This window comes from Podarcis gaigeae (assembly GCF_964106915.1).
Source record: "Podarcis gaigeae genome assembly, chromosome: 1".
NCBI lineage: Eukaryota > Metazoa > Chordata > Lepidosauria > Squamata > Lacertidae > Podarcis > Podarcis gaigeae.
The window spans coordinates 78,343,541-78,371,370 of NC_139678.1; the positions used below are offsets into that span (position 1 = coordinate 78,343,541).

At 43.6% G+C, this 27,830-nt stretch overlaps 1 long non-coding RNA gene across 2 annotated transcripts; it reads right to left on the reverse strand.

Moving 5' to 3' along the window:
- LOC310825446 lies at positions 1-27,540 on the reverse strand. 2 transcript variants are annotated; one of them, XR_014555323.1, is made up of 3 exons: positions 27,381-27,540; positions 14,918-15,007; positions 1-232 (listed from the first exon to the last, which is right to left on the reverse strand). It is a non-coding gene; the product is annotated as an uncharacterized lncRNA (long non-coding RNA). The 2 variants fall into 2 exon arrangements; XR_014555324.1 differs by lacking the exon at positions 27,381-27,540 and adding an exon at positions 20,843-20,992.
- Positions 27,541-27,830: the final 290 nt, after the last annotated feature.

Genomic DNA, 27,830 nt, shown 5'->3' on the forward strand with positions numbered 1-27,830 from the left:
ACAGGAATGAGTCTGAGGTGTTGTGACAACATTGAAATGTTTCCTTGCATGGACCAGTTTATCCAGTCACTTCCCATACTGCTGCTGCAGTGGCTATTGCCCTGATTGGTAGAAAGAGGCCCTCTTCTTCTTCTTCTTCTTCTTCTTCTTCTTCTTCTTCTTCTTCTTCTTCTTCTTCTTCTTCTTCATATGTATTCATAGTGTAGTGTAACCAGGAGGGGTCAGGAAGCCACTGCAAAATGGGAAAATGCAATACAAGGTTGTCATGAGGAAGAGAAGGGAGGAAAGAAGAAGAGGGTAAAATATTTGTAATGTGCTAATGATCTCTCAGCTAGGATTTTGACTTGATGAATTACTGGACTGTTCGAATATAGCATGTATTACGTATCCAGTTATGACTGAGTAAAGGAGATGCTCAATGACTAGAGTTACACCATTTTCCTAAGGCATTACCTAAAGCAAGGCAGACAGAGCAGTGAATAGCAAGCAAGAAATCCATTGGCCTATGACTTCATAGGTCAACACTGGGGTACATCAAAGGCTTCATTTTAACACCAATGCAGTCTGACTCCCTTTGAAACTGTACAGCATACTGTACTGTATGTGTGTGTACGCGAGCAGATGTATATGATCACACATACACTGAATGGATCAGTTTAAAAAGAGTCAGAGATAACAAGGGAAGTATCTGTATTGCTTATTAGCTAGACAGCCCCCACATTTCTGCCAGAAACAATGCAGCATCCAAATGATTTGTGACAGTTCAACCATAGCCAATAATTACTGCAAGCAGTTGCCTGACAGAGGACTAAAGGGCAATGGAGGGATTGCACCTGTAGGAAGTGTTGTGATTAATTACCTTCAGTTTAGCTAGCATCAGCCCAGACCCCTTACGCACAGTGGGGAAGGAAAGAACAATTTCAATCAAGTTATTTTGGCTATTCTGGCAACAAAACAGCTTCAATGTGTTTCACTAGGTAAGAACACAGTGTAAGCGGAAGTTATTTCCTCCTTTGTTTTAGCCATCGTGGTGTAGAGTGGTTAGTACGTTTCCGAGCTGACCTTTAAAGCCCTAAATGGCCTCAGTCCAGTATATCTGAAGGAGCGTCTCCACCCCCATCATTCAGCCCAGACACTGAGGTCCAGCGCCGAGGACCTTCTGGTGGTTCCCTGACTGCGAGAAGCCAAGTTACAAGGAACCAGGCAGAGGGCCTTCTCACCCTAGTGGCACCCACCCTGTGGAACGCCCTCCCACCAGATGTCAAAGAGAAAAACAACTACCAGACTTTTAGAAGACATCTGAAGACAGCCCTGATTAGGGAAGCTTTTAATATTTAATTAATATTTAATTGTATTTTAATATTTTGTTGGAAGCCGCCCAGAGTAGCTGGGGAAATCCAGCCAGATGGGCAGGTTATAAATAATAAATAATAAATTATTATTATTATTATTATCATTATTATTATTATTATTATTATTATACCAGACTAGGACTTAGGATACCAGAGTTCAAACCCTCAATTAGCCAGAAAACCTGGGTCAATCACACTCTTTCAGCCTATCCTACTTTATAGGGTTGTTGTGAAGACAGAACACAGGGAAATGAATGACTGCTTGAGCTCCATGGAGGAAAGGTGGGATATAACAGTATCCTAGTCATGTGGTTCATGTTATTGTTGCTGTCAGTTCTTCTCTGATCCTCAGAGCAGCTAACAACAATAATATAAACAGAAAAATAAGAGAATGATAAGAATTAAAAGAAGAACAGCAACATATATTGCTTGTGGGCTTCCCACACACATTTGGAATTGGACACTGCGAAAGAAAAACCTGGACTAAACAAACCTTTGAGCTGATCTAACAAGGCATCTCTTCTATTATGTACTCAAGACAGCACTGTCATGGAAATGACTTCTCACCTGCTCTTCACTCAAGCTCTGTCTTGATGGCAGCAGATGTACTGAAGAAACACAACCAATTCTTTACATTTCTTAAATGTCCTTGGAAGCTATATTGCCTGAGCCTCCATCTGGGATTTTATCTTTGAATACAGCTGTGAGCGTCAACAAAGGAGGATGCATCCATGTACTGAACATATTGTTATGAGCTGAGGGAGGAGTAAGATGTACAGTGTGTCTGAGCCCCCTTCTAATTCCTGGATCCAGCATAGATTCAATTCCTGGAATAGCCAGGCTAGCTTCCTGGTGGGGTAATAGTCTAAATATGGGCCATTACAGTAACCAAGGAAGTGGCCCTGTGCAGATGGGAGTTAGAAAGACAAAAGGGCAGAGTTGGGAGTTGCAAGGCTGCAGGCTGAGCAGCTGGGAAACAGAACCATGCTTGATTTCCAATGGAATCCAGGGCTGTGGCTATAGGAGAAGCAAGACCCTCTTTGGGTGTTAATGCTGTGACACCCCCCCCCCATTTGTAGGCTTAGGCTGTATATATGTGTAAATAAACCATATATCATAAAGACATCACTGTCCGCACAGTCCCTCATTCTGAGGAAACTGAACCCCAGATAAGCAGCTGAAACCCCTGGAATCTTGCACCATTCAGAGATTGGGGTGGTGTGCATGCTATAATCATTCTGCCATGATAACAGCTGAATGGCTAAACTACAGAATGGTGCACCGATATAATTCACAAGCATGCAACTGAACACAAATGGCACAGGGACAACAGCTTGAGGAGCACTCACCTTAATGTCTAGATTCAGTCATATTTCACTGATAATTTTTGAATATATATAGTTGTTCACGCTGTTCTAAGGGCCTTTATAAACCTACCCAACTGAGTGTTTCTTTTGCATGAACACATCTGATTTTTACACTCCCGCAAATCCATCTTTTCCTCTGTAGCAGAGTGAGAACTGACAAGGGACCAAAAATAATTGCAGACCCATCCAGCAAAGACTCTGTGTAGCAGAGACAGAGGCCTGGGGCTCCTCTGCCGTAATTAAGAGGCACATGCAATATGCTGTTTTAATTGCCACATGCACTAAAAGTATAGTGGAAAGGGGAGTGGGGCTGGAGCCAGTATTCTGTGTTTATTGCAACACCCAGGCTGGGAACAGCTTGCATGCCATCCTCCCAGCACACTTGATTCTATCTCTCATCAGCATGATTAAGCATAAGTAATATCAAGCTGTTCAGTGCCGAGGCAAAATAAAATAAATAGAGACATATTATAGGAGGACACTGCCAAAACATTTTTCCATATATTTTCCGCTTAGGGTGTTCTCTGTTAAAATATGTACATATATAGGCCATCTTTTCCATCCACAGTTGTTGACAGACTGTCGGCATGTGGTTAAATTTCACATCAGACTTGACTAATATTTATCTACCCTATAAAAGGTGCTCAGAGGGCAACATCAGGTCTTTCAGCAGTGAGGTGGACCTGTAGCTGGACACCTCCATTTCTCTGACTGGGCTTTTCATTCTGAAGCATGATTTTGGGTCATTCCACTTTGGGCAGATTTCGTACTGGTGGGCTGATTTTCACAGACGTTCAGTGGCAGCAGCTTCTTACTTGGTCAGGTGAATCTAGTGGAGCACAAATCTCCCAGGCAAACTAGTTTGATATTTGCCATGGTTCAGCTTGCAAAATGAGGAATGGCAGATTCATGATCCTGTTTGAGTGCCCTTTCTCCAAACTGGAGATGTGAAGGTTCTGGTTATGGTAAGAGAAAGACACACAACTAGAGTCCCCCCTCTCCATTCACTGTTGCTCATATCTAAATACTCAGGAGTGTATACATTTTATATTTACAGAGGCATTTCTTTCAACTGTCTGTTCTCTGGGCGATCAGATCTCTCTACTACTCGGCTAATCCTAATTCCAAAAGTACAGCTATGGCAAAGTATAGCCCATGTGTCTCTAAGCAGAAAAAAGTGACAGATTGGGCTGCCTAAGAGTCAGCCCTAGTAGGAAAGCTCCTGCTCCATCTGTTGCTAGGAGCCCTGTCCAGAACAACTACTATAGCAGATAGGGAAGGAGTTAGAGCTGCTTCAGAAACAACCTTATGTGGTAGGATTAGCATATCAGAATCATACACTGAGCTGTTTCCCCGAAGGCCAGATAAGAAACAGGGAGTATTTCCTAATCTGAGGAGCTGTTCATTTGTTTAGTTTAGTATTTTTTGGTGACCTTGCTAGTGAGAGTGAACAAGCAAGCAACAGCGAGTCTCTTTCTATAATAAATATCTGTTTTTCACTTAATCATTTTGCTTTTGCAATGGTGGATGGCTTGTGTATGTGTTGCAACAAACTCTGTAATAAGCATTTCTCTACATTCATTCATTCATTAAAAGCTGCAGCAGCTGCTGGATGAGGCAGGGCAGGTGACACAAGATCTAACAGGGGATATAGCTTGAATGCACAATCATTTTTGTCTATTGGCTGGAATACTTTTTTCTTTTAATTTAGGGGAAACTGTTTAGGATAATGAATCGTTAAACTGATATTTGGAAGGAGAAAAACTATACAACTGGAAGCAAGTTTTCATTACTTTTAAATATGTTTTGTGTTTAGTTTTTTTTGCTATGGATGTGTAGGTGTAAACCAGAGGTTTTCAATCAGTGACACCCTGTGGTGCCTTGAATGATGGTCAGGGGTGCTGCGGCGATCACTGGCCTCTGTCCCTCTTTCCTTCCCTCCCTCTGGAGCTGGCCAGGGGGTGCTTCCCAGGCCTCTGTAGGGCAGTGTGAGGAGGCACCTCTCTTTGGTGTGGGGGTGAGGAGCTCAGAGACCTGGGACAGCAGCAGCGACTGCCTGGATTCCCAAGGAGAGGGGAGAGGGAGGGTGTTTGAAAAAGGGTGAGAGGCTGCCAGCTCTGCAGGCAAGGGGTGACACAAATGGGCTCCTGAGTCCCATAGGGGTGCCGCAGAAAGAATGTAGTTGGTCAAGGGAGCTGAGGATCCAAAAAGGTTGAAAACCTCTGGTGTAAATAATACATGAATTCAAAAACGTATGTCATGTGGTATGGCTTAATTTCAAATTAAGAGGTATGGAGTCACTCTTGTCTGACAATCATATTTGGGCTTTTTATATGAAAGCTCTTTCCCTGCCCATTAATGTGCAGGGAATAATTGACTTTTTAGGGAGAGAGGAGACAATGGCACCCTATACATGTTTAATGACACACTTTCCTAAGTCAGTGCCATACAAGTCCTGTTATGATGGTAAAAAAGGTTTAAAAAATTGCAGCCCTACCAAGTCAAAATGTTAGCAAGCTTCACTGAGTCCTTAGCTGCAGGGCTTTGTGGGGAGAGCCTCGCAGAAACCCTCTAGCAAGTCTAGTTGCTAACAGGGCACCAAGCAAGAATCAGAGTAGCATTTTATTCCGATGGTGGAAACAGATTGCTTTCAATCTTAAAAAGTCTATGGAGGCAAATGTAAATTATGCCTCCTGAAGCCATTTGCAGCATTATGTACTGCATGATTCCATGCAGCTTTCGTGTGGGTATTTAACTCTTGTCGCTACATATTAGTCCCATCCAAGTACTTGTGAGACAGAGAGGTTGCTCAAACTCAAAATAAAGGAAAAAGAGAATAGGTGGCAATAAATCCAGCAGAGCTCATTAGAGCTTAGCTCTGGAAACTGTTCTCCCATACAAATGCTTAGCCCTGTAACAGGTAAAGTAATGAGAATGTGCCTTGGAGCATGAGTTGCCTTTCCCTTGTCATTGAGAATCACAGTCACCAGCACCACCTGCTCAGGAATTATGGGTAACGGCTTTCAAAACAGCAAAGGGCTTGATTTCCAGACAGGCCTCAAGCCTGGCACCTCTCATTTGGAAAATTAAACTCTGAAACTAACCCAGAAACATCTGGTTCTCCTCTTAGACCTCCTCAGACCTAGCTGTAATTTTTGGAGAAAGTACATGTTGCAAGATCTGCTCATGGAGCATAATCAAGTGCCCAAGACAGGCTCGCATGGTCCACAATTTTATACAGTCAACATGAATTGGCAGCCACGTACTTTCCTTCCCTACAAGTCCACTGCAGTAGCATTCACACTGAATAGCCCCGGGGGGGGGGGGGGTGAGCCTAGTGTCTTTGGTGCCAGGTCTCAGATCTCCTGTGCTTTCCCTCACTTTTTAAAAACCTAGGCCACATTCACCTCATACATTTAAAGCAATCACTGGAACTTTGGAAACTTTAGGAAGGGAATAGTGGTCTCCTAACAACTCTCAGCACTCTTAACAAACGACAGCTCCCATACTTCTTTGGGGAAACCACGACTGGCTAAAGTGGTACCATAGTGCATTAGATGTATGCTGTGAGTGTAGCCTTACTGTTGTTTTTATTTACTTTGCTTATAGAGAAGCTGGGCAGCTACCTGCCATCTTAATATGTCCAGAGGCATATGTTCAGATAAGTGAGCATATGCAAATTTTATGCAAATCTGAGCCATGATTCTTGTGCTTCAAATCCTGTAAGTGCTTAGCAATGCCCTTGGCTGGAACTGAAGCTGACCAATCTCCCCACTGTTGTGTTGGTGAAAATAATTCCAAACTTTGATTAATGGGGAGCAGAGATGGCGTGGGGTGATGATGAACATGTGAGGGGAGCTGTGTTGGGGGGGAGCAGCTGCTGCACACATCTGCAGTGCTAATCCACTGCCTCCTCCCATTGTGACCCTCCTTGTGTATTTCAGTGTGTGTATCTGAATATTCCTTATCTTAGCCCTCTAGAAGAGAAAGTGTTGGGTAGAGCGTCCTTTCCATTAATGTACAGATAGAAACACAGGAATATGACTTATACTGAGCCAGACCACCAGTCCACTGAGTCAGTATTGTCTACAGCAGGCACCCCCAAACTCGGCCCTCCAGCTGTTTTGGGACTACAATTCCCATCATCCCTGACCAGTGGTCCTGTTAGCTAGGGATGATGGGAGTTGTAGTCCCAAAACAGCTGGAGGGCCAAGTTTGGGGACGCTTGGTCGACTCTACAGTGACTAACAGTGGCTCTCTGGGGTTTGAGGCAGAAGTCTTTCCCAGCTCCATCTGGAGATACCGAGGATTGGGACCTTCTGCATGCAAAGTAGATGCTCTGCCACTGAGCTATGACCTTTCCCCCATACAGATGCTATAGACATTAGCTAATCAAGCTGAATTATTTTGGGAGCAGAATCAGGATTTTAAAAGGACTCTTCTGTACACACTAGAACAGGCTGAGGATGTTTACAAAAGCATTAGGTACCACTTAGAGCACATTCATGTTTTACTGTGATGAGCCACAGTAGCTGGAAAACAGGAAGTACTTCATTAAAGAGGAATTTTCATTTTGCAAGGGTTTAAAGCTACCGTTCTTTAAATCCTTGCAAATGTAATGTTATGACTTGGGGGTGGGGGTGGGGGAGTAGGCTGTATGCCAAGACCCTTCTAATTCTTGGCTCCAGCAAGAGTTAACATCTAAGGAAGGATTCAAATTGTCAGAACAGCCAGACATGCTTCTTGATAATGGCCCTCTAAATATGGGTTGTTAAAGTAACAAGGGAAGTGGCTTTGTGCCATATGGCAAATGGGTGGGCCCCACTCCCTCAACTCACAGGTAGTTAGAAAAGACAACAGTCAGAGCTGAGGTGTGTGTGTGTGTAAGCTAGAAGCTGGAAGAAGAAGCAGGCTGAAGCCTGTGAGTTATAGCCATGCCTGATTTCTGCTTGAATCCAAGTCTGTGGCTATGGGAGAAGCAATACCTCCAGGTGGTATATAAATTGAAATAATAATAATACCCACGGGGTGTTAATGCTGTGACCCCCCTCTATTGTAGGCTCAGGTTGTATATATGTGTAAATAAACTGTCTATCATAAAGACACTACAGTCTCCACTATCCTTCATTTCAAAGGAGGCATGAACCCTGGTAAGCACCTGGAACCTCACACTGCTCAGAGATTGGGGTGGTGTGCAGCAATAAAAAAGGGCTAGTGCACAGAACCCTCTTTTTGCCTATTCTAAACGCTTTCTGGTCAGAATGAGGACCACTTCCAAAATATGTGGTTTGTGAGTGGGTGATCAGTGCACTTTGAAGAAGGAATGTCAATCATCAACAAAGCTACTGTTGGAGGAAACTCTATTCAGTTGGAATCCCATAATACTTAGCTCAGTCAGAGCAAGCTTCACGGGAAAACAATGAAACTTCTGAGTAGACATGTACCATATTGCACTGCTTGAAATGCCTTCTCAGCTATCAGTATGTAAAAAAGCAAGCAGGTGTGAAATCTTACAGGACAAGCAGAACCTGCTTTTCTAGCCATGTTTTCCCAAGTCATACCTAATTGCATTTTTGCATTACAGCAAATGTTCATTCATACAAGTTTTTTTTTGAAAATGTGGTAGTGCTAAGGGTTGGCCCACGAATAAACTTGCCCCACAGAAGTCTTGATCATGCTTTTAAAAACCTTGCTAGAACTTTGAAGAATGATTCTGTGACTCCTAGAGTGCTGTCTTTTCTTTGAACTTTGGATTACAAGAGGACCTTATTCCTGTTTCTGAAGAAACAGCTACTCAGAATGAGGAGCAACACTCAGACAGTTTTGAGACATATTGTTCCAGCACACTGGTTGGCAAGAGGGAAAAAAAAGATTGCCTCATATTTCTTAAAAGGAATTGTAGCTGCGACAGTGGTTCAGCGGGTGTTTTTTTTATACTGACTTGATTAAATCTGAAGATGCCATTTGATCTAGGAGAGAGGTTATTTAAAATGAGTCCACCAAATGGGCCTGTGGAACTCATTGCTATGGTTACAACCATGACTGAGTGTGTATCCTTTTCTTATTATGCCTTGTTTGTTTATAAGTCTCATAATTGCAGTTGTCTTGTTTCCAGCAAAACTATCCTGTTTGCTTGTTGTGGGACACCAAATTCAGATGGTGGTTTGAAAGGAGGCCATGTGACAGAAAGAATGAGTAGAGGAATGGTTGACAGTACCAAAGTGAAAAGAGTGCAGCAGCTATGAGACAGAGAGAAAGAGGGAATGAGATGAGAGTTGTGAATGTAAGCGCACATAAAAGAATCAGCGAATTATAGAACTGTAGAGCTGGAAGGGACTGTGAAGTTCATCTAGTCCAACCCCTTGCAACTAGATCATACAGGACGGATGGCCATCCAACCTCTGCTTAGAAACCTCCAAGAAAGGCCTCCAAATAACATGGGGGAAAGCCTTAGGGGTCACAATCACAGATCATAGATGGCAATCAATTTGGCACAACCCCTACATTCATTCTGTCTCTCATCTCATTCCCTCTTTCTCTCTCTGCCTCTCATAGCTATGTTATGATCTGGGTGGATTCTGAGGTAAATGTCTCACTTCACTTGCCTTGTGTATGTGCAGTGCTTTTTTTCTGGGGGACGCATACCCATAAGCATTTTGTGAATCTTTGTACTTTTGTCCATTTACTGTATCCCCACCCCCAATTTGCACTATAAAATGGTGGCTTTCTTGAGTCAAAATGAGAGTAGCGCTAGACATTTTTTAAAGAAAAAAAGCACTGTGTATGTGTACTTGATTAACAACATAAAGGGAATTGTACTACTCTCTATAAGTTAGTAGGCAGTGGCAGCATGTATTTTAAGGGAACTCTGGGCACAGCAGAGTAGCTGATGGGCTAATCAAGTGACTGTCTGGAAACAGGCCTTTGTGGGAGACCCAGGGAGCATCCCATGTGCCAACAAAATGAAAATGTCTTTGTAAGCTCATTTGAATATTTAGGCCAAGCTAGAGCTCTTAGTTGAGAGCAGCTCATGCTTGCACAGCCAGCATCTGAGACCTAGATCTCACATGGCTGTAACCAGTGCACAGGCTGGTAAGGAAATCACATTTTCCTAGCAATAAAATGTTTTGGTTTGAATGATGAGAAAAAACTGACTATCCCCACAAAAGAAGTACTACCTGGAAAAAAGATGTCCATGTTAGAGCTGAGTATCTTCTCTCTCTCTCTCTCTCTCTCTCTCTCTCTTTTTGTAAAAAGTCCATACTTTGTGAAAATTTCCTTCATTTTTGGGGTGAGCTCTATTAACAGGTGTGAAAGTATTTCCCTGTTCAAAGTGAAAGCAATACTTCTTGCCCCCTCTCTGCATTTGTTCCGCAGGAATCATCATCAGATTGGCAATATGGTGTCTGCCTTTTCAGAAAAAAGGGCAGGAAGCACTGTCCTCTCTCTCTGAACTGGCATGGCTACAATGCTACATTATGATTTTGTGACATCGTTATGCTGTCATATTGAGTACTTGAGACCCATTTGGCTGGGATAACATGGCTAAGAAGAAGCTGAGTAAGAGAGGATTTCAAGTGTGTTTCTATCCCACATGCTACTTTCATTGTAAAAATGTTTGCTCATTAAGATTAAACACAGCTCTAATCTGCATCCTCGGAAACAAATGAGTAACAACTGTCTGGTTTTTTAGAACAAAGATCATATGAAAAGGCTGTACAGATGAATAAGCTTGGGTCATGGGCATAGCCAGGGAGGCAGCTGCCCCCCTGCAATCAAGTAAATACCATAAATAAAAATACTTTACGCTGGAACTGGTCTGTGACCGAAATAATAGAATTCATTCATTCAAATACTTTACTCACTGATCAATTGCATCACAGATAACTCGGTTCTGCTCCCCCTAACATAAAGCCTTCCCCCCTCCCTAAAATCATGGCTTGGGTGCCTTAGCCAGGGTTAGACAGCAGGGAATAAAGCTGCCTTGACTCATTCCCAAATTGTTATGTCAGTTTTCTTTTTTTACGAAATGTGTTTGGCTAGGTTTAATGCTTCCTGCTGTTTTGCAGTACCTCTCAGTGTATGGTGTGAAATGAACCTTTGATGTGTGCAAACTGCTGGGGTGCACTTGGTTGCTTTCTTCCACTCCAGAGGCAGTACCCAAGAACCCCATGTGCTGTGTCCAAAACAATAAGGGGAGGCTGCTGCCTGGTGCCTTCATGCCCTGCTTGAACGCTTCCTCCTTAGAGGCTTCTGACTGGCCAATAGTTGGAAACAGAATATTGGACTACAAGGACTTTTAATCCAATCCTGCCGAGCTCTTCTTAGGTTTGTTTCCGCCACCAGCCTGCCTCTTGGTTGAATGCCCTCCTTTCTGATCCTGACCAGATAAACAAATTTGTTTTTATACATGCAGTCTGCTGTCTTCCTGCTTCAGTCATGTTGACGAGGCAGACACTCTGTGCTATTTTTGGACTCTTGTGGCATTTCTGGTTTGGACCCAGCCTATGGCAAGTGATGCCTTTGGCCTTGCATTTCCTACGGCCACATCATGCCACTGTTATATCATGCTGTGGTTTCATTTCAATTAAAAGGCTTGTTGCATTGTGGAACAGGAAGAGGGCAGGGACCTCTCTCCCTCTCTCTCTCATCACCACCATCACTAGCATATGCAAATGATTTGTTTCATCACACAGTGTGCAACATTGATCATGGCTGGGGGAGGGGGGGAGATCTGTTATCTCTGATTCCTCACAGAATCTGAAACACCAGTCCCCATGTAAATATGTAAACATGCACGAGCACTTAGGAAATCTGTGAAGACTACTTATCCTTTGATAATTGTTCCACCTTGGAAATAATTGTCTTCGAAAGACGGTTTGTGCTTTTCTAGGTGCTCATCGCTAGAGGAAGCCAAATCCTACTCACGTCTTATTTCTTCTCCTCCTATTTCTTCTTTGGCTCCTGGTTCTCTCCCTGACCAGAGAGAACCACACTGCTCCTTTCTCCATGAGCTCTCTCCTCTCTCCCTGCTTTTTATATGCTCCTTTCCGCTCCTTTCCAGCCAGGCCTGCTTCCTACACTCCAGTTATTTATACTCACTTTGTCCTCAAAACCTGGGTTTGCATCTAGACATGGTGGGCCACGCTGTGTTTTGTGTGAGGGAGGGGAAATTAAGCTATGGCAATGGGGAAAACAAGTCAAGCCTTTCTCATGCACGAGGATCCAACCCAATGCCATATCTGCCACCCAAGTCGGCCCCTTTCTGCTGACTCACGGCCAAACCACTTACAGTGGTACCTCGGGTTAAGTACTTAATTCGTTCCGGAGGTCCGTACTTAACCTGAAACTGTTCTTAACCTGAAGCACCACTTTGGCTAATGGGGCCTCCTGCTGCCACCGTGCCACCAGAGCACGATTTCTATTCTCATCCTGAAGCAAAGTTCTTAACCTGAAGCACTATTTCTGGGTTAGCAGAGTCTGTAACCTGAAGCGTATGTAACCCGAGGTACCACTGTACATTGTAAATGTCCAGCTACCAAGCCTTGTTGCCCAGTGGCAAAAATGCACTCCATTGGGTCTCTGCAGGGCCTCATGATCAAAAATGATGCCAGGTTTCCGAATCCCTCAGTCCCCAAGTCCTTCCACCTTCTGCTGCATGGCCCTCTTCATATTCTTCCAAGTGCAATTGCTTCGTGTGGGCTCAATAACACCTCTCCAGCTCTGCCTTTCTAGAAGCTTTGAGCACAGGACGGTGGTGCGCTGTGTGCAGAACCTCAAGATCCTCCCCTTTCTGGATAAGTGGTGATGGTTATGCCTGCATAGGTGGTGACTGAAGCCAGACAGTTTGTGAAGGAGCGTTCCACTTGAATCTCCCCACCCTTTGGTATCATTTGCCTTTGCCTTTTTCCGACTGAGGGAGAAGCAAAGTAAATAGAGCAACATGTCTCCATTTAGGATGTGTTCCCTGTACTGTATTTGTTCCTCAGGTGAACTTCCTCAGGGCAGCGGGGTCCTCACAATTCACGTAGTTGGACTTCCAGGGATCCTTGTCTAAGGAGCCATTTCCCCATGCTGTGATCATGGGTACACAAACGGCAACACCAGCCCAGTAGACCAGGCACACTGGCTGCGGTGAGCCATTTCTCATCCAGGAATGTTCATCTATTGATGGTGCAACTTTACAAATCTTTTTATTTTTAAGAAAAGCTGCTTTGAGAGAGGGCAACTGAGGATAGAGAAGTGGCAGAGTAAAAAAAAAAGTGTTAAAATAAGAGCTTCTCTACGCTATTTTATTACATCTGCCAGTAACATATTCCTCAACCCAACAAAGGTCTTTTAAGTACTATTTCAAATGCATATCTCAATAAGTTTAATATGTTGGGTCCAGTCATAAAGTAAATGCTAAATTTTATTGTTTTTTGACCCTCTGGGATTATCTTTCCTTTAAAAAAAAAACCTTTAAAAATGAATAAATAATGCAAATCATAAAACAGGCAAACACTGTGACCACTTTACTTATTGTGTTTTCCAGATTTTCTTCATTAATATCATTCAACATTCACAATGTTCTTTTTTCTTTTATTTTCTATTCAAGGCACGAAAGCATCTGTTTTGCACCCTGCAGAAATGCTTGCCACATAAAGCACACTGTGCATTTCAACACATCTGCTTTCAAAAGAGTCCATCAGAACATATGTGGCCTTAAACATCATTCAAATCACAATCCTATTCATGTCAGCACAGAACCAAGCCCCACAGATTTCAATTTAAGGATGTGCATAGGATTTCAGCCCGATATATTTTTCTTTTCTTTGAGAAGCTTACAATCACTGAAGTAATGAACGAGTGGCTTGTTGGACAACGCCACTTGTGCTCCCTCTGCTGGGAAGTAGATATACAGAGGGGAGAGGAGAGTTTTTTTAAAAAACAAAAACAAAAATCCTTTTCACAAATCAAGGTCTTATTTGCAAAATAAACAAAATCAGAAATGTAATTTCCAGTATATATGTGCTAGCTGGACGAACAAGCAACAGAATACTTCCTCCCAGAAAGGTAAGGAAATTGAATCTTGCCCAAAGGATGTATTTAACATACAGGTTGGCATTTCCCAGGTTAGCTAAAGGGCTGTTTCATAAATAACATTATTCAGATGTACACAAAGATGTCTTAAATGAATGCCTAAAAAAATAAAGTGCGCATAAATGTGGTCTGTACTCCCTTCTTCCTTTATGGGACTTCGAAGCTTTTGTGTGACGTAATTTAACTAGGTGTAAATGAAGAGAAATCGGATGTCATTTATCTTCTTGGGGGGGGGACCCCAGACACTAAAATCTGAATCATGTGCCTAGTAATTAGACAGTAAAGAAGATGAGAAAGAAATTTCTGACTCCACATGTCACCCTGTGTAGCACTTGGTTACACTGCAATAGGTAACAGCAGCTAGAGGTTTTGCTTTAATTTACACAGAAATATTAATATCTTATGTGGAAGAGAAGGCAATGTAACCTCTATAGTCATGATGCAGTCTAGTACATTGCCAGACCAGATATAAGCAGCAATAGCCACCATTGCATACCTTTAAATAATTCTTTCTATTAAGGGACTTTCTTTCCGTGGTTTCTAATGCTATCAAGCTTTTCCAGCTGGGATTTTAAAGACCATTCAATATTCCTTTTTTTAAAAAAAATACATTTTATTAGTTTTAACATGTAAATTATAAAACATACCACACATTTTTTTACAAATACAATCTTATTGGACTTCCATCAGCACCTCTGATGATCTTCTGTCTTAACCACTTCTTATGCATTTCTTAACTTTGTATTGTCTTTACATCTATTAACATACCATCATCCCTTCTCCATTTTTACAATTATACTCTCACAGAACTTCTTGCAGACCTACAAACGTCGTCTGGTCATCACAAATACTTTTCAAATAGTTCATAAATTTACTCCAGTCTTCGGTAAATTTCTGGTCTCGCTGGTTTCAGATCCTTCCTGTTAATTTGTCTAATTCTGCATAGTCCATTAACTTCATCCTCCATTCTTCAATCGTCGGGAGTTCTTCTTGTTTCCATTTTTGAGCCAGTAGTATTCTAGCTGCAGTTACTGCATATAAAAAATGTTTACAATCCTTTCTATTTATATCACTTCCAACAAAAGGCCATTCAATATTCCTAGGCTTCTGGCTTACCACTTGACGAGTCCTCCCTTGTTCTCAAGTCCATTACTGCACACTGGTAGAGTCCCACTGGTGAGAACTTTGCCCCATCCTACACCAGTCCTGTCAATAGGAATAATGTTAGCTGGTTCTTCCCCTTTCAAAATACCTTGACTTCACCAATCCACATCTTTGGGAATGTATGAAGATATGCAAAGTCTGGCCCAAACACATTATTTCCATCTATCTTTTTAAAACGGGACACGGGTGGCGCTGTGGGTAAAAGCCTCAGTGCCTAGGGCTTGCCGATCGAAAGGTTGGCGGTTCGAATCCCCGCGGCGGGGTGAGCTCCCGGCTTTTGGTCCCAGCTCCTGCCCACCTAGCAGTTCGAAAGCATCCTTAAGTGCAAGTAGATAAATAGGTACCGCTTTATAGCGGGAAGGTAAACGGCGTTTCCGTGTGCTGCGCTGGTGCTGGCTCGCCAGATGCAGCTTTGTCACGCTGGCCACGTGACCCGGAAGTGTCTCAGGACAGCGCTGGCCCCCGGCCTCTTAAGTGAGATGGGCGCACAACCCCAGAGTCTGTCAAGACTGGCCCGTACGGGCAGGGGTACCTTTACCTTTACCTTTATCTTTTAAAATAAATAAATAAATAAAATCAATTTGATCATCTTCAATCAAGTATCAACATGCATACAAACAAACAAAACACATTTTCACATTCCCTTCATACACTTTTTAGTGGTACAGTACAATTGTTCATTCATTAGAAGCTGTTTGTTGAGGACCTTATTGAATCATGCTGGATGGTTGCTCGTGAAGGAGCTCTCTCCAAAAGACTTTCTGCAACCGTGGTTGTGTTTTGTCTAGCCCAGGGGTCAGCAAACTTTTTTAGCAGGGGGCCGGTCCACTGTCCCTCAGACCTTGTAGGGAGCCAAACTATATTTTGAAAAAGGAAAGAAAAAGAACGGATTCCTATGCCCCACAAATAACCCAGAGATGCATTTTAAATAAAAGGACACATTCTACTCATGTGAAAACACCAGGCAGACCCCACAAATAACCCAGAGATGCATTTTAAATAAAAGGACACATTCTACTCATGTAAAAACACGCTGATTCCCAGACCATCCACGGGCTGAATTTAGAAGGCGATTGGGCCGGATCCGGCCCCCAGGCCTTAGTTTGCCTACCCATGGTCTAGCCCATTTGTTGTTATAAAGCAAAAATGAAGAGCAAGAAAACTATCCCATTGCCCTGTACCATGGAATATTCTAGTCGGCTGCACTAATTTCTCTGACGATGCAAAACTCTCCTCATTACACTGTATCTTATGTCAATGGAGCGAGTGTTGTTGGGAGTGCCTTGCCTCTTGGTGGGTGGGAGTTAATATTTTCAATGCACACCAAACAATTAAATATTTTAGCTTTAAAAAAATAACAACAAGGCTTTTACATCATTGCTTTGTCTTAGTGACACTAAGAGAGCTGTGGTGAGTTTATAAACTTGCATAGCATCTCTAAGCACTTAAGCACTTCATACACGTTGGCGGTAATCCTGATAGCAACCCTACAAGTCAGTATTCATTATCTACCTGCTGCAAAGGAAGGACTGAGAAAGAGAGAGGCTTGTCGAAGGCCACCTTGTGAGCTCACAGGAAAGGTGAGCTTCAAACAGGGAAATTCGTGGCTTATAGCTCAGGCATCTAAAGGACCAGGGTGGCTAAGGGGAAAAAGAAGGGACGGGCTCTTGCATCTTGGGTAGCTGGCAAGAAAAGAAGAGGGGATTTCAGCAAGTGCAGCTTGGTCCTGCAGTCTTACACCTGCTGAAATTTCCTCTTCTGTGCAATTATTAAAGGTACAGCCGCCGCCTCTTCATTTCTAACCTGGCCGTCCAGGTGAAAGCATATTGCAAGGTAAAGCTGGGGCTACCAATCCAGTGCTTACCTGGTAACATGAATGCAGAGGTGGAGGGAATATTTGCAGTGGAGATTGCGGATTGAAGTGCTAACTCGTTTACCACTTCTCTTTTCCAGATCCCATACCTTAGCCATTTTTAGCACATTTCCACCCCCACCTCCAAAGCTGGACTTAAGAGACTAAGTGAGGGGTATCATCTCCGGGGGGGCCATGCGCCACAATAACCCTGTCCAGGTCACTAGTTGAAATGGAAACATGACAAGCACATGTTTACCAATTTATGCATGGAGAAATCTCACCTCCCCCCTGTTGTTAAAACAGTATGTGGGCAGCCTTTTTTAAAAAATATGTAAACCAATTTGCTATGCTAATTTTCTTTCAAACAGAGTTTTGCTGAAGATGTTGTTGTTGTTTAGTTGTTTAGTCATGTCCGACTCTTTGTGACCCCATGGACCAGAGCACGCCAGGCACTCCTGTCTTCCACTGCCTCCCGCAGTTTGGTCAGACTCATGTTTGTAGCTTCGAGAACATTGTCCAACCGTCTCGTCCTCTGTCGTCCCCTTCTCCTTGTGGCCTCAATCTTTCCCAACATCAGGGTCTTTTCCAGGGAGTCTTCTCTTCTCATGAAATGGCCAAAGTATTGGAGCCTCAGCTTCACGATCTTGCTGAAGATAGATGTCACATATTTAGAGCAGCGAGTCCCGTCTGGAACCACCCTCACTGCGTTCCTGGCCAATGTGCCTACTCCTCAGTAGGGTTAAGCTCCAAAAAGTACCGTTCTGCAAGCTTGAAGCAGAAGCAGGCAGTGCACGACCCTGCTTGGTTAGCCCCACTTGATGTCGCCAGAAAACCTAGCCCTCATGTCATTGGAGCAGTAATCATAGGTGCCAACTCTGAGGTGTTCTCAGCCCCAACAAAGTATGTTGGGATGGGGCTGAGCCCCACGACCCCCAGTCTTGGGGACCCAGGCCTCCTTGCAATGGCAGTGGACCTCAGCATTCCTCACAACCTGCTCCTGATGCGCATGATGTCACATGTGTTTGTCGCATGTGTGATGTCATGTGATGAGTTCCCCCCCAAAATGTTGGGTGGAACTCGACACCTCTGGCAGTAATGCGTTTTGAGAAATAAATCTTTTTGTTTTGCTTAAAAGATTTGACAAATGAATAGCTAGATCTTCATGTGACACTTCAAACGTTTTTAAAAGGCACAGTCCACCTGAAGCGTGGGAGAAGAGTCCAGGTAGATGACATAACCAGGGTGCAGGTGCATCTGTCATTTCATTTCTGAAATTAAGAGGAAGCCATGATTCACCCCAGGACTGAAAAATTCAATGTGAGCCATATTTTTATATAGCATCCATTTTTAAAAATATAACTCCGCTACAATTCCTGTGGAAAGCACACTCAGGAATTTCTGTTCTCTGTTATTTTGCTTTAGCTGCAGTTGTTCTTGGAGTGAAAATTGGGATGTACTTAATTTGTTGTCTTTGGTTCTTCCAGAGTCTAAAGAAAAGCTGAGATGAAATTTTGCACATATTTGAACGTTTGAAACTCATAACTTGTCTAGACAAGAGAGAAATACTATTGTCCAGCAGACGTTAATCAACAGGATTAGAAGGATTTGGAATGCCCTCCCCGCCAAGATATGTCTGGCCCCCACACTGCTTATTTTCAAGCTCTGGTTTCAGACGCACATCTTTGCCCAGGCTTTTTTGAAGGTGTTGATGCAGTGAGGCCAACTATTTGATTTCTCATCTGCTTTATCTTTATGATTGCCTTGGTTCAAGATGCTGCTCTAGTGTGCACAGTGCTGGATTTATGTATAGGCTAAGTAGGCTGAAACCGAGGGCCTCTAAATCTAGGGAGCCTCACCAGTCTCCCCTCTCCCAAAATTGTAAACCCAAGGCTTCATGTAAGGGCAGGGCAACTCAGGCCCAGCAACCATTAGATTCTGGGCTAGCCAGTGGGGCCCAATTTGAAGCAGTGGGGCGCAACTTGATTATTATTTTTTGTAGGGCCCCAGTTCACAGCAAAATTTTATAGATATAAATAAAATTCATCTAGATTGCCCTGGTGCAGGGGCCCCCTTAGGAGCGGCCTGCGGGACCCAATTTGGCCAAATTGCTCCAGTTGCATTAAGTTCAGCCCTGATGAGACTGTGCAGGGGTTGGACTGACAAGCCCTGCACCTTCTAGGTCCCTGGTGTTACCCTTAAGAGTACAGTGGTACCTCGGGTTACATACGCTTCAGATTACATGCGCTTCAGGTTACATACTCCGTTAACCCAGAAATAGTACCTTGGGTTAAGAACTTTGCTTCAGGATGAGAACAGAAATCGTGCTCTGGCAGCGCGGCAGCAGCAGGAGGCCCCATTAGCTAAAGTGGTGCTTCAGGTTAAGAACAGTTTCAGGTTAAGAACGGACCTCCGGAACGAATTAAGTTCTTAACCTGAGGTACCACTGTACAGACTCAAGGACTTGTTATGGAAATAAAGGGGGGGCACTTATTGGAAATCAGTTTTGTCACCTCTTCCCCCCCCAAACCCTGAGACAATGAGTCTAGCCACCTTTTATTCACAGTCGCATAAGCACTACACTGCAGCATGACCATAAACTTGTACATTCAACTGCTGAAATATACACCCAATATGTAGCAATGGCGATTATGTTACTGCTTTATGAATGAACACTGTGTTTTATGAATGGACTCTGTATTTTGTGCATTACCTAAGAGCCACCAATAGGAAGCTCTAGAATCTGACAGCTAACCAGTCGGGTACTACCAAACAGCGACCTCTATTGCTGAAAGCAGGTAACCAGCAGGGAATGCTTCAGCTCAGCCTTTGCACTGTTGACTGAACACCCCCTGCTGTGCAGATAATGGAGAAAGCTCGTAAATTGTATCCCTTCTGGCATCCTGGCCAACTCTATTACGCTGGTGTAAACTCTGGTGCACCGGAAGCACAGAATGGCAGCAAATAAAATCCACTCATACGTCAGCAACTGATAAGACTTGTCAACCAAAGTCCAAATTATAAAGCTCTAAAATACAGGTCAAAAGAGAGCAGGTCTGGGAAGAGTGAAGCATACAATGGTGAAATGCCCTGTTCTGTGTAACTCCTGCCCTGTCATTTGATAGAAAAATGCCCAGTGAAATGCCCTGCTCTGTGTAACTCCTGCCCTGTCATTTGATAGAGTGCCCACTTGCCCTCCTTCTTGACATGGAATGCTCTCTATTGGAGTCTCCAGGTCCAGCACAAATACAATAAGAAGGGAGAGTAGGGTCCTTGAAGTTCCCAACAGCTGTTAATCAAGCAAGCACACAGGTCACCTTTGTCAGTCAGAACGCCTATGTCCTGGCCAGGCCTGCACCCAATCTTGTTTTTGTACAATCTTGTTTATAGGAAAACTGGTGCTATTAACAGCAATCCTTCTAGTTGGTTAATTGGTTTGGCAACTTCCATGCACGTGATGTGTGATGCTAATTATTTTCCCCAAGAGTTAAATGATAACTCATCAGAGGCAGCTACAGGAGAGCTATAAGATTCAGGTGAGGGTCAGATGCCTTGTCAATCCCAGCAGGTATGTAAGAGGACGACAGGCCTGTGACCTGCCCACCATTCTCCTAAAGAGGAGAAGCCTAGCATGGAAGACTTGTGTATAATACGCAGATCTGAAAGAGCCACAAAGGGGAACCCACCCAAACGGTATTTAACAATAATATCTTATGTCCTTTAGAGGAGAAATTGTGAATTGTAGAATTTTTAATAGCTGTCATCATCCTTGGGTTCACTCAGTTTTGTTTATAACACTCTTCCATTTTCTTCTAGTTGTGGGGGTGGGGGAAGGGGAGAGGCCTCACAAGTGGAGTTGCCTAGGGCCTCTCTTCATCTAAATCCGGCCCTGAGTGTGTGGTGATTGAAAGCTTATTTTGGGATGTATACCCCCAGTTCCTTGTCCCCCCCTACATATATAACAAAATTAATAAGCTGATGACAAATGCATGATAATCCATGAAAATAAAAGGTAGATAGCTCACCAGACACATGGGGAGAAGCAAGACTGATGGCTGAGCCCCCAGGATGAAAGGAAGGTCTCTCTGCAGATGAGGGACTTGCTGTTAGCTCCCTTTGCCTACATCTCTGTCAACACCCTTCTTCCTTTCTTAATATTGTCCTACCCTCCTCATCGTCATTTCAATTTCTTAGACATTTCTGGACTTTAACCACTAGGTGTCGTAGGTATTCAGCTCTCTACAAATCTCTTCCTTCTATTTTTATTGGCCCAAAACCGCAAGGTAATTCCGTTTGCTTCCCAGTGTATGTTGTCTCTGCAAATGACATCAAAAAAAAAGAAAGCTACATGATTGAAATCTGTGCTCCACCCAACAAATCCAATGTGAGCCTTATGAACACCCATTGGAATAAATCCCATTGAACATAAATCTGAGTATGCAAACATGCATATGGGTCCATTCTGGGCTCCTGCTTCAGCTTTTAACTACCAAAGAGTTTGATTAATCACAGCATTGAAACAGGAGTGTCTAACCTAATATTATAAGTTCACAGGGGCATGCAAGACTGCCCTAAGATATCTGGACTCAGTAAAAGTTTAGAATTTAAGCAAACTCCTGAATTCTTGGGTCTAGTGGGGGCTGGAGTTTAAACCAATTTTTCAAAATCCAGGAAACCACCTGGCAGACATCAAGCGGCTGAGTCATTGACATAGCAAAGACACAAGTCATGACCCATCAAGATAGTCCATCAGCAAAGCAAAGGCTATGGCAGCCACAAACGGAGGATAGTAAGACAGAAGACCAGCACTTTTTACTATGCAGAACTGGCAAAGTCAACAACCAAAATAAGAGAACTTAATAATGAAGGTTTTGTGGAAGAATGGAAGCCTTTTTCTGACAATTTAAAGGAATATTATTATATGATGATACACAAACAAGATTTGAACTATGAGCCACAGAAGAATTTAAATGTTATAGTAGTGTTGTTAAGATGTAAGAGATAGAAGACAAGGTGCAATAGAGGGAGAGAAATTAAAACACCATGGGAAAGGGGCGGGGGAAGTCGGCCAAAATAACAAAGAAAAAATGTTTTACTATGTATTTAAATGTATGTGTTAAATTTTTGGAAAACTTAATAAAAAGTACAGTATGATAAAAAAGATCAGCAGTTTTGGATTAGAATTATGTAAGTGAACAGGGGAGAAAGTGTCAATTTGGGAAGCGGTTTGGCAAGCCAGAGAAGGAGAGGTGTGTGTGTGTTAGTGGGTAGAAACAAGAAGGGTTTAAGATTTCAGTTTTGGATGATAAAAGCTGGGAGGAGTTCGTTTTCTCTGTGTTACTGGGGAGAAGGGAGGCAAAGCTCAACTGCCTCTGTGCACTTTCAGCAACTTGAGTACATTTAGAGATTTGACACCATGGGCAGTTGCCTAGTTTGCACCTATTGTTGAATCAGTTCCAGCAGACTCCTGTAAGTAAGGGTGTGGGGAGTAGGGTTGCCAGATAAAAAAAGAACAGGGCTCCTGCAGCTTTAATAGTTATGCAGAAGAGGGGATTTCAGCAAGTGCAACTTGTTGTACAGCTGTTGACATTTCCTCTTCGGCACTATTGTTAAATGTGCAGGGGGCCTGTAGACTTTTTCACCTGCCCTCTTGGAGTCAGTGAATAAGGGAAACCAACCACTCTGCTAAGCAGAGAGGGAAAAGAACTACCGCTCCCTGGATTGTGATTGTTCTGCTTTGGTAATCCCTTCTTGCTCTCTCTCACTCATACAAGAGGAAGTTGATTTGGTGCCAATAGTGGCATCAACTTGTATTCACACCCACACTCTAGGACTGTGCTCTGATAAACATTGTTGTAGACACAACAGGCATCAGATATCCCTCCAGGTTAAAATTCAAAGGGTATCCAGGCCACAAATAAACATGTGCCCTCAGATTTATTTTAAACTTTGTGCCTTATAAATGCAGGTTTCCAAATATGGCACAATGTCCTGACCAGATTTAACAGGTAGGCGAGCTGCTGGAAGGTAGATACAGAGATATAGAGATCATTATCCCAGCTAGTATCAGTATAGGATTTGAATTGATTTAATATATGTGCTGCTGTTAACACTGTGTGTGTGTGTGTGTGTGTGTGTGTGTGTGTGTGTTGTAAATGATTGTTTTTTTCTTTAAACTTATATATGCAGTTGTTTCAAACATACACAAACAGCCACACAGCTGTTTTGTATATGTTTTTATTATATTTTAAATTGCTTCAGGATGCTTGATGGGAAGTGATTAATAAACAAAATAATGAACAATAATAATCACATTGCCCCCCTTTGAATACTAGGATAGGCATATGGTTGGAGAGGAGACACGCATGGCTTCCAAACAGCATTGTAAAAGTAGATCAAACAGCATTAAATGGCATGTGGCATTGGTGCAGATATTTGTGTGTACACCAACTTCTTTAAATGGTTTAGATGAGTATTGGCTGGAACAGTATGGCATGTGCGGGTAGAGGTCAACTTCCAAAGCATGTTGAAAAATGAACAGAACCAAAAGCATTAGATGGAGGAAAGACATTTGGGTTTCATGTAACCAATTAGTACAACCTGCCCTCACCCTGCCGGTATCGTCATATGGACCATTCCTGATTCATGGGGAATATAAGGCTGATTCACAGGATCACACAACAGCTGCTAGAAATGCTCTCTTATCTGGCTCCCTGCCCAGTACTGAGATGGAGCTGAACATGTCCTGGTGCCACCACAAAAAAGGATCAGGCCTTATGCATACCACCACCACCTGTACTAAATATAGGTTATTGGCAGTGTGCTCTGAGCACAGACTTGTGCATAATGGCAACTACATATTGCTGCCTCATCACAGGCAAAGAGTTACTTAATTCTGAAATTCTAGGTGGTCTTCTTGTCACAGAGCTACACTCAACAAACAATCTAAGCCAGGGCTGGGGAACCTGCAGGCCTCTGTAAGTTGCTGTTGGACTCCACCTCCCATCAATCCCAGGTTCCTCACCTCTGATCTACAGTAAGCTCTGTGGTGAGGGTACCTGTGGAAGGCACTTGCCTGCAATCTCATGCTGGTCACATGAACACTGAGCAATTTTGAGGTGTACGCTTTAAAAATACAATGAGTGCAGAAGACATGAGCCTTGTTCCATATGCAGTCTGGCAATTCTGTGTCCAGCCCCAGCTTTTGGATCTCACCCTCACCTGATGCATAGTGAGTGGTATGGCAAAATGGATTCACTCTTGCCTTGTGATCAAGAATAATTACTGCTTCATCCATCACAGCACTGCAATGGTGAGAGAAGCTGGCTGTGCCAAAAAAAATTATCTTGCTATTAGCACAGAAGCCTTGCCCCTTAATGAATCTGGCAACCCTATCCAAAGGAAAAGGATTCATAAATACTGTTTTCTAGCATAACACAGAGCTCAGAGTTCCAGAATGCCATTCCCACATTTTTCCTTACAGAGGCTTTGCACCTTTAACAGCTGCACGACACACACACACACACACACACAGAGTTGCATGACACACAGAAATCCAGTAGGTTTAGCTTTCTCCATCCCTCCATGGATGGATAACTTGCTGGAATGAACTCAGGTTCTAGGGCAACTGTTAAAGGTACCTAGCCTGTGTCACGAGAGCAGGTAGAAAGCAACCTTTTTCCAGAACAGGAAGATGTAAACTGAAACATGTAAAGGCAAGAGAAGCGGAATCCAAATCAGCGTCACTTTCTTGCCTTAGGACATAGTCTCGTCTAGAAGACGCAGTACAAAACAGAGCTAACATCTGGACACAGTGCCTGCACCTAAACAATGATGGGCAAGGCAAGAAAATGAGGGATCACTTACCCCATATAGTATAGTGATATTGCTGTGTGTTTCTCCACCACTAGTTGATGGGGAAAAAACAATGAGATGCCGCTGTCTGACATGGGAAGTGACCCTTCATTGTTTTTGGGCAGTACATATTGCTGTTCTTATATGCAGTGGCATTTGGTGACTGTGTTGAAATAACCAGGGAGATGGTTGTGGTTTTGTATTTCGTATATTTGTCTGGTTTAAAGCACCATTACCCATGCTGAGCCTTAGGCAGGAAACAAACGTAAGTAAAATGAAATCTTAATTAAAACAGCCACAACTACAAATTAGAGCTAAGCACCATTTCCGAAGAGGCAGGCAGATGGTTTGCTTCTTTTTCTTTGGAAGGGAAGGTGTGGAAGAGCAGGTCTTGTAGTGGTTTTCTCGCAACTTGATGCTTTCATTTCTGATGTGGCACAAAGGCTGCATGCCGTTTCCCTATGACTCTGCGTGTCTCTTTGCACCCTCACATCAGGACTTTTTAATAGTGTGGATTACGGAAACATTTTTTTGTTCAAATGCATTCCTTGAGTGCCCCATTTGCATGCAGGCATCAGTTTTAATACCAAAAAAGAATGAAAAAAGCCTACTCTTGATCAATCTTAAATTTTGATTCCCAATACCCTTGCTTGGAAGTTACCGTATTTTTCACTCCATAAGACGCACTTTTTCCCTACTAAAAAGTAAGGGAAAATGTCTGTGCGTCTTATGGAGCGAATGTGTGGTCCCTGGAGCCAAATCGCTGTTGCCCTGCGCTCCTGGGATGCTCTTTGAGGGTGGGGGGAAGAGCCACGCTGCTCTGCTTTCCCCTGAAGCACCGGCAACGTTTGCAAGCAGCAGGAAGGCTGTGCACTCCTGGGCTGCTCTTTGGGGTGGGGGAGGGGCCACGCTGCTCTGCAGGCAGCCTTTGCTTTCCCCTTAAGCCCCAACAAGGTTTGCAGGCAGCATCATTTGCTCATTTGTCACCATTGTACCCATTTATTTCCTCCAGCATGCATAGGATTCTCTCAGGTTTTAACCTTAGAACAACCAATGTGGTGGATTAGAGCCAAGAGAGATAGCCTGGCTCAAGGTCACCTGGTGAGATTCATGCCAGGGGTCCCCAAACTAAGGTCCGTGGGCTGGATAAGGCCCGAGGGACTCGTTTATCCGGCCCACGGCATCCCCCGCTGCCTGCTGCCGCCGCCCGCTCTTACCGGCGCTGCAGTGTGCGGCTGTCCACTTCCAGCTCAGAGGAACACCGGAAATAGCTTGTGCGCGTGTGCAAACATTATTTGTGCATGCGCAAGCGTTATTTGCACATGTGCGTTATTTTCGGTGCACATCCGGGTCGGAGGAGGCCTGTGCACATGCGCCCAAGCTATTTCCGGTGCTCCTCTGACACAGAAGTGTGCCCGAAATAGCGTATGAACACGCGCTCCCCTGCCCTCCGCGCGATCGGCGCTGAAGACACCGGCCTGAGACACGGTAAGTTTGCTGACCCCTGGTTCAAACCCTTGAACAGCTCCAGGTGAAATGTTGACCTCTCTAGCAACTAACTGCCCTGCTGTGGTTTGCAACAGCAACCCTGGCCTTAATTAAGTCGAAGTCTTAAACACTTTGCATCCTGGCAGCCAGGCATTTTTCTTTTGCTAAGCTGGCCAGAGGAGCAAGACACCACAAAGAAAGAAAGCTTAAACAAACAGTTAAGGCAAAGGGCAGCAGTGGTTTTATTCATATAGCTTTGCATTATTCTATTGGATTTGATATGTTGCTCAACAGGCATTCGACCACATTTTTTCAGGCATGCAGGGAAGCTAGTACCTCTTGCAAGCTGCTGGAGGAGGGCCGCTGTCTGAAGGAATTAAGTTCTATAGTCAGCCTCAAGGTTCAACAAGGTTCAAAAGAACACGCACACACGCAAGCATAGTATGCCCTAGTTAATTTCACAATGACGCCTTTAGGTCCTGTAGTTTGGATTTTCCACATCTGGGCAAATCATTTGTTTTGGGCTTATTTTTAAAGGTTATTTGAGCAGGACAAGAAGAGCACAACCTGAACAGTACTCTTCTCAGCCCAGTGAAGGGAGGATGGCAAGAAAGTTGGAAATACTTTGTTTACTGCTAAATGTGGCTCCCTCACCCCCCAAAAAAACCTCATGGGTCACACAGAGGTGTGGCATTATGATGTGCAAACCAGTCACTTGTGATGTTTGCCTGGTAAATTTATTACTGGAATTTCAGGTGGCGAGCAAACAAAATGGGAACATCAACAGGTTTTTGTTGTTAAGGTTTAAATGCTCCATCTATCTCCCATACACATCCATTTACTACAGTTCAAATATACCTGGTCTCCTGCCCGCAGAGGTTCCCTGCCCAGCATGGCATGTTGTCCAGGCAGCCTGTGATCTCCACACAACTTGTAGCATGATGTCAGTGAAAGGTTTCTCCTGCTCTCTATGAAACTAATACCGTGCCACGTTTCTGACTACTTTTAAAAGCTTCCCTCCTCTAAGTTCAGCAGCATTAACGTGAAAATGGAATAAACTAGTGTGAATGCAGCCAAAAGTGAAGTCTCCACTCACCCGTTGTAAACAATTAAGGGGCCAAAAAGAAAAAGAAATGAAGAACAAAACCTAAAACGAACCATTCCTTCCTGTCTTTTTCTGTACAGTGGTTCACTTTAGATTGGAAACAATCCTTTGCTCACCTTCTGGAGTGTGTTTTCACTGGCCAGTTTCAGAGGTCTGCTAGGGAAGGGGAAGGAGATTTTGTGAGGTACACTCATGGCAAAATCGTTCCTCTCCTTTACCTTACTTTGATTGTGATCTGAGCTAAGGGGGCTGGGTGGAGGCAGGAGGGATGGAGTGGTCTTTCAGCGGCAGCTGCTTGCTTTGTCTCGCAGGATGTAATGCCAGTTTAGATTATCTTGCAAAGCATCCAAGAATTTTTCCTGTCACCACTTGGGGGAAGGGAAGTGAATAAGTAATCAGACCAGATGCACGTGGTGCTTTGAAATAAACGACAAAGGGGTTTTGTTCTCCCACCGTCCCTGCTTTGTTCTGCTTCTGGGGTAGGAAGCTTGTGGCTTCTGAGTTATTATTTCTAGATGTTGGCACAAGACTGTAACATAAGTCAACCTAAGGCCTGTTTGGGCAGG